Source organism: Phalaenopsis equestris, unplaced genomic scaffold (genome assembly GCF_001263595.1).
Source record: "Phalaenopsis equestris unplaced genomic scaffold, ASM126359v1 Scaffold000745, whole genome shotgun sequence".
Classification (NCBI taxonomy): domain Eukaryota; kingdom Viridiplantae; phylum Streptophyta; class Magnoliopsida; order Asparagales; family Orchidaceae; genus Phalaenopsis; species Phalaenopsis equestris.
In genome coordinates this window covers 31,985-39,300 of record NW_018165185.1, presented here as the reverse complement: position 1 = coordinate 39,300, position 7,316 = coordinate 31,985, and positions in this window count along the sequence as shown.

Sequence of the window (7,316 nt, the reverse complement as noted above, 5' to 3'; positions counted from 1 at the left end):
TGCCAGTATCTTGTTTATTAATGGTGGGATTGATACCGGAGTTTAACCCAAACCACTTCACAAGACATGAATTTTATTAATAACTTAAAAGACGGGGTACAATATGATTGCTGAATTCTGAAAGGATTATAAATATGACACTAGAAAAACAGGAAATAAATGACAAACAACACGACAACACAAACAAATTAAGATAGCTTTGCGGCTGGATGGTGGTAGTAGGGTTGGTGGCTTGCTATCTGGTGGTAGGCGGCTGTTGGGAGAGCCAAACGGGTGCTAGGAAGAGTCGGATGGGCTGTTGGAGGGTGGTTGTCGAGGGAGATAGTGACTGGGAGTCGCGAGGGAAGTAGCAGGGCTAACAACAATAGGGGAGGGGTTTGCGATTGCAGGAAGAGGGCTTGGTTGTGGCTAGTATCTGTAAGCTGGGATTGCGGTTGTTGTAGGAGAGCTGGGAGGTGGCTGGCAGCTGTAGGGGAGGATCTGTGGGGTTGTAAGAGAGCTGCAAGGTGGCTGACAGCTGTAGGGGGGAGATTGTAGGGGCTAGGAGATGGAACGACAGCTGTAGGCGAGGAGCTGCGGGGGATGTAAGATGGAACGATAGCTATAGAGAACTACTGTAGTTGTTGTAGGAGAGATGGGTGGTGCCTGGCAGCTGTAGGGGAGAGGCTGTGTGGGGACTGGGAGATTGATCGACAAATGTAGGGGAGGAGTTGTGGGGGTTGTAAGATGGAACAACAACAGAGGAGAGGAGGTATGTCAAGATAAATATCACGGCGGCGTCGAGATACAACTAGAGCTCCACTCGGACCCATGGTGGCGATTACCACTTTGAACAAGAGACAGCCGGAGCACTACCTTGATGTCGGATACAACCTTCAAGTGGGAAAAACACTTAGACAAAACTGAATTCATTTTTCATAAAAACTTAAAGTACAATCTCTCTTATTTATAAAGAGAAATAACCTTTATTCAGAAACACTAAATTAAGAAGGAGAATAAATTCAGATTTTAGATTTGAGGAAATGATTTAAATTGGGAAGGAAAATAAAAATCATATTTCAGTTTTATGAAATGTTTTAAATTAGGAAGGAGAATAAGAATAATATTTTAGTTTTATGAAATGTTTTAAATTAGAAAAGGCTTGGAATGGAAAGTAAGAAAAGAAGGAAATGAAAGAAAAAGGAAAGAAGGATTAAAGGAAAGGAGGGAAGAGGAAGGAGGAAAACCCTCGTGTCATTCTGCTGGGGTTGGGAGTGCTTCGACCTCATTCTTCGAAGCTTCTGAATCCTCATGATACGGTGGTAAGTCCTTTGGTGGGTCGATCATGTCGATGTAGTCATTCTACAACACATTCTGGTAGAATAAGCATGCATCATCTTTTGATACATCCTGAACGAGAGCTGCATCTAGAGGGAGGTTCCCGTAATGCAACTCTCGAGCCCTTGCATTTGAAATATTCTCCTTCCATTTCTCGTGCCTAGCGTGCGGTGGTTGAGTGATAAGCATGTGAGGAGAACTCAATTCTGGGATGAAATCTGTTGCAAGCTGCACCGCTCTCACTGGCACCCCCTCAGGAAAGATCTCTCCATAAATAGGACCTGGATCCCATTGCAGAATTTTCGTCCTCATCATGCTCTTCGGGCCCATTACAAAGTTGGGATTCACTTCTTTTGTCAGGACATTTAGCAATGGGTACCATGAGGGACTGATAATAACTTTTGAATAATCCCCCGAATATTTTTGATATGACACAAAATGACTCCTCTTCGGATATGTTGGACCTCTCCCCGTAGAGATAACTCAGTAAGAGGTTTAACCATCTGAAAAAATTGTATTTCTTATATCTTTGGTGGTCTTGTATTGATGTCGGCTCCTCGAGCTCCCGATTCTCTTGAACGCCAAGGTCAATCCTACTGTAGCTCCTCTCAACGCCTGTGAAACAGTATTTGTAGGTACCACAATTTCATGCTATACTTGAATGCTCATTACATCGAGGTCACTACTTTTCAAAATGACTACTGTTACCTCAGTTGGAATCTATATTTCAGGATCCATTGAAATTGATGACGTCTCTTCCTCACTAGCTTCAAGTGGAGAATCCTCCCGAAAGTTTTCGACTTTTCCTATATCAACTGTGTCATTGCCCAATTTGTCAACAACACCATGCTTAGTGAAATAGATCTCGCCCTTGGTTGTGCATTCTGATTCCACATGCCCAAATCCATGATGCTTGTAATATTTTCTGGCTGTGATAGGCTTGCGGATTGGTTTCGTTGGATAGTAGGCAGGTGGGGTCGCTTGGTATTGCAGTCTCTCCATTTTGTAATCTAGGAGCCGTAATTTTTGGTAGTAGTAAGTTGATAGGAATTGATGTTGTGTTTCCCGCCTCATCTTCACATCTTCTTGTCCTTTCCTTTGACCTTCCAAATCACGATTGAGGGTGACCACCCGCTGGATTTTCTCTTCAATATCCTGAAGTCTCCGCTGAAGATGATGGAGCTCTCATCATATCTTATCTCGGGTAGGCTCAGGCATATATTTTTTTAGTGGAATGGCTAAGGTTTAGGGTTGTTAGGTGAAAAGATGGTTCATGAGACTAAATGAAGTTGCATAAAATTTGATTTGGGATTGTTGATTTTGAAAATCAGCAAAGAGAATTTATGGATTGGTTTGGAATGGACGGTTCAGGGTAGAAACGAAATTTTTTCTGTGGGGTGTAAGACCGACGCTAGGAAATTCTAGGATAGGACTAGGGTTGAGCTAGCTCTGATACCAATTGATATCGGAGTTTAACGCAACACACAAATTTTATTAATAACTTAAAAGACAGGTACATTATGATTGTTGAATTTTGAAAGGATTACAAACATGACATTAGAAAATTAGGAAATAAACGACAAACAACACGACAACAAAAACAAATAAAGACAGCCCCGCGGCCAGATAGTGTTCCGCGAGGAACAACGACTGGAAGAGTTTTTTAGGAAAGCAGTAGGGTTGGTGACCGACTAGCTGGCGACAGGTGTTGCTGGGAGAGTCGGACGGGTGCTGGGAAGAGTCAGATGGGTTGTTGGAGGATTGATGGCGAGGGAGACGGTGACTGGAAGGAGTCTCGAGGGAAGTAACAGGGTTGACAATAGTAGGGGAGGGGTTTGCAGTTGCAGGAAGAGGGCTGTGAGGTGGCTAGCAGCTGTAGGCGAGGGTTGTGGTTGCTGTAGGAGAGCTGGGAGGTGGCTGGCAGCTTTAGGGGAGGAGTTGCGGGGCTATAAGAGAGCTGTGAGGTGGCTGACAACTGTAGGGGAGCAACTGCAGGGGCTGGGAGATGGAACGACATTTATAGGGGAGGAGCTTCGGGGGTTGTAAGATGGAACAATAGCTGTAGGGGAAGGCTGTGGCTGTTGTAGGAGAGCTGGGAGGTGGTTGGCAGCTGCAGTGGAGAGGCTGCGTAGGCTAGGAGATGGATCAACAGCTATAGGGGAGGACCTGCAGGGGGTTGTAAGATGGAGCGACAATAGAGGTGAGGAAGTACGACGAGATAAAATATTTCGGCGGGGTTGAGATGCGGCCGAAGCACCACCCGTACTCGTGGCGACGATCAACACCTTGGATAAGGGACAACCGGAGTACTACCTTGACGTTGGATACAACCCTCAAGTGGAAAAAAATACTCAGACAAACTGAATTCAGATTTCATAAAACAACCCTAACTCAAAGCAACACCTCTTATGTTTATAAAGAGACTTGGGAAACACTAAAATAAGAAGAAAAATAAATTTAGGTTTCAGATTTGAGGAAAGAATTTAAATTAGGAAGGAGAATAAAAATTAAATTTCAGTTTTAGCATAGGTTTTAAATTAAGGAGAATAATAATCACATTTCAGTTTTATGAAATATTTTAAATTAGACAAGTTCTAGAAAGGAAAGTAAAAAAAGAAGGAAAGGAAAGAAAAATGAAAGAATGGTAGAAGGAGAGGACAAAAGAGGAAGGAGGAACCCCATTTCAGGGATTTACATACACACCAAATAATTCTTATGTATTTACATATCTAAGATCAAAATTTTTGCATCTACTTGTTTATCATTCAAATCATTGATATCACATAAAAAAATATCACTAATATTAATTTTTTAAAGGTGAAATATAGCCATTTATGAACATATTTTGTGTTTATGACACTGTGGTGCTATAATATAAATATAAAATTGTTGTTGTTATCTATGTAAATACATAAAAAATGTGTGATATGCATGTAAATCTGTCTTAATAATAATGCCTGCAGTAGCTCTCTATCCACATATCATATGCTTAACTGTATACTATATTTCGCTCTATATATATATATATATATTATATATATATATATATTTCATCTTTGTTTTTTAATTACCTCCCACAGCATGAGGGAGAAGGCCAAGTCCACAAACTAAAATACCCCATCACCCTCTTTCCAACATCAAAATAAAATTAAAAAAAAAAACCCCTCAAATACCTCATCTATTTATGTTTAAGATAGGTCTGATTGCTTTTATTTATATTGTTTGGGGGAATTGCCAACATTAAGGAATGAACTTCAGCAAAGTTTTATTGATTTTTTGTGTGCTTTATTGTTGGGTTATGTAGAGCCCGGTCCACTACACCTTTTTTTGGACAGTTTCGCATCTTAGAAATATATTTGAATTTGTATTTAGTTCATTATATTTGTTTCTGTGTTAATTGCTTGCCGCTTTTGGTGCTTTCAATATGCTCTTCTCGCCTCCTCAGATTTCCCATCATAGAAAACATTACCTTAATGGGGATTAAGGTTTTACCTTAATGGGATTTACGGTTTTTCCTTAATGGGTTGAATTAGGGAGGTTAAATATGCATGGCTGGAATCAAACAGACCACGGATTCCAGTTTATTGCATGAAGCTTCTCCTTTTTTAATTCCTTCGGCATGAAGCTCAAAGAAAGGTGGTTGCTCCTTTGTTTTTCTTTTAATTCCTCTTCCTGTAAGCTCTGGGCAAAAAGTGAGGAGAGAGGAAAGAGGAGAAAAGAGAGAGGAGATGGAGAGAGGAGAGAGAGTTTCTTGTAAGTCCACGTAAATCTGTGTGTTTCCGCTGTTTTCTGTTTTGTGAATTTTTCTCGATCTGTTTTTTCGCTTTATTGTCGTCGTTTTTTCACAATTGATATCAGAGCCAGGTTCGAGGTTAAAAGAAAATGATGGGCGGAGACGAGATGATGACATCGGGAATCGAAAAGTTCAATTGCACAGATTTTGATTACTGGAGGATGTAGATAGAGGACTATCTCAATGAGAAGAAACTTCAACTGTCGTTGCTGAAAAAGAAACCGAAAAAGATGGATGAATCAGAATGGAATCTGTTGGATCGACAGGTTCTGGGGGTTGTTCGATTAACCTTGTTAAGATCTGTTGCTCATAACGTCATCAAAGAGAGGACTACTGCAGATCTCATGGCGGCTTTATCAGGCATGTATGAAAAGCCATCGACGAATAATAAGGTGCACCTGATGAAAAAGTTATTCAATCTGAAGATGGCGGAATGTGTGTCTGTTTCTCAACACTTGAATGAGTTCAATAATATCACAAATCAATTGTCGTTTGTTGCAAAATTGATTTTGATGATAAGATACGTGCACTGATATTGTTGGCTTCATTGTCAAATAACTGGGAAGCCATGAGGATGACAGTTAGCAGTTCTGCAGGTAAATCTAAATTAAAATATGATGACATTCGTGATTTGATTGTGGTTGAGGAGGTGCGCTGGAAAGATTCTAGCGAGACATCATTTTCGAGTTCGACACTGATTGTTGATTCCAGAGGTAGATCAAAATCAAAGTCTGGTCAGCAGACAACCTGCTGGAATTGTGGCAAGGCTGACCATATAAAAAAAGAACTGCAGAAATCTCAAGAAGGATAATAATGACGCTAATATTGTAACTGAAGAAATACAGGATGCGTTATTGCTGGCAGTTCACAGTTCTGTTGAGGATTGAATTCTGGATTAAGATGCTTCCCTCCATACATCTTCCCACCTGGAGTTAATGCAGAACTATGTTGCAGGTAACTTTGGGAAGGTATATCTGGCTAATGGAAAAACTCTGGACATGGTGGGGATGAGAGACAATGATATTGCACTTCTTAACAAGAGCAAATGGACTTTGTAAAACATCAGACACATTCTTGAATTAAAGAAAAACTTCATTTTTGTTGGACAGCTCAATGATGGTGGTCATTCAATAGTGTTCTCAGATTTACCTGGAAGGTGACTAAAGGAGCATTAGTACTAGCTCGTGATAAGAAAATTAACACACTATATATGACTATAGGTTTACTCAAGCGTGGACACATGAGTCAAAGGAGTATTATGGGGAAGCAGAAGAAAGTCAATTTCCTGAAAAGTGTCAGAGCGTCAAAGGCTGGAATATCAGATTCTGTCGGACAGATGGTGGAGCAGATGGTAGAGAACCACAAAGCTATGAATAAATCTTGCAAGATGAAAGTTGGAGCAAGTGTGAGCTGACAGAACTTCCACCAAGGAAGAAGACATTGTATAACAAGTAGGTGTACCGGGTGAAGACTGCACTTGATGACAGTAAGAGGTACAAGACTGGACTTGATGAAAAATGCCTTCCGCCAAGACAGGATTTTGCCCATGCAGTAGAAGTTGTAAGTAGAATTATGGGTAACCTAGGAAAGAGCTTGGAGGTACAAGGCTGCGTTGACGCTGATATGTCAACTAAAGGTGTTGCTCTTGAGAAACTGAAGTTGTGTGTAGCTTCAGTTGGTCTTCTGGCTTGAAGACCATAGCTTGAAGTCAGAGGTTTTGAGTTGCAGAGGTGAGGATATCATGTTTGAGGAAAAAAGTCGGTACAACAAGCGGATGATGCAACCAGTGAGCGCAGTTAGTGTCCCAGTCTCAATGTGGGAGAATTGTTGGGTTATGTGGAGCCCGATCTATTACACCTTTTTTGGACAGTTTCGCATCTTAGGAATATATTTGAATTTGTATTTAGTTCATAATATTTGTTTATTTGTTAATTGCTTGCCGCTTTTGGTGCTTTCCATATGCTCTTCCTGCCTCCTCAGATTTCCCATCATAGAAAGCATTACCTTAATGGGGATTAAGGTTTTACCTTAATGGGATTAAGGTTTTTTTCCTTAATGGGTTGAATTAGGGAGGTTAAATATGCATGGCTGGAATCAAACAGACCACGGATTCCGGTTTATTGCATGAAGCTTCTCCTTTTTTCTTAATTCCTTCGGCGTGAAGCTCAAAGGAAGGTGGTTGCTCCTTTGTTTGTTCTTTTAATTC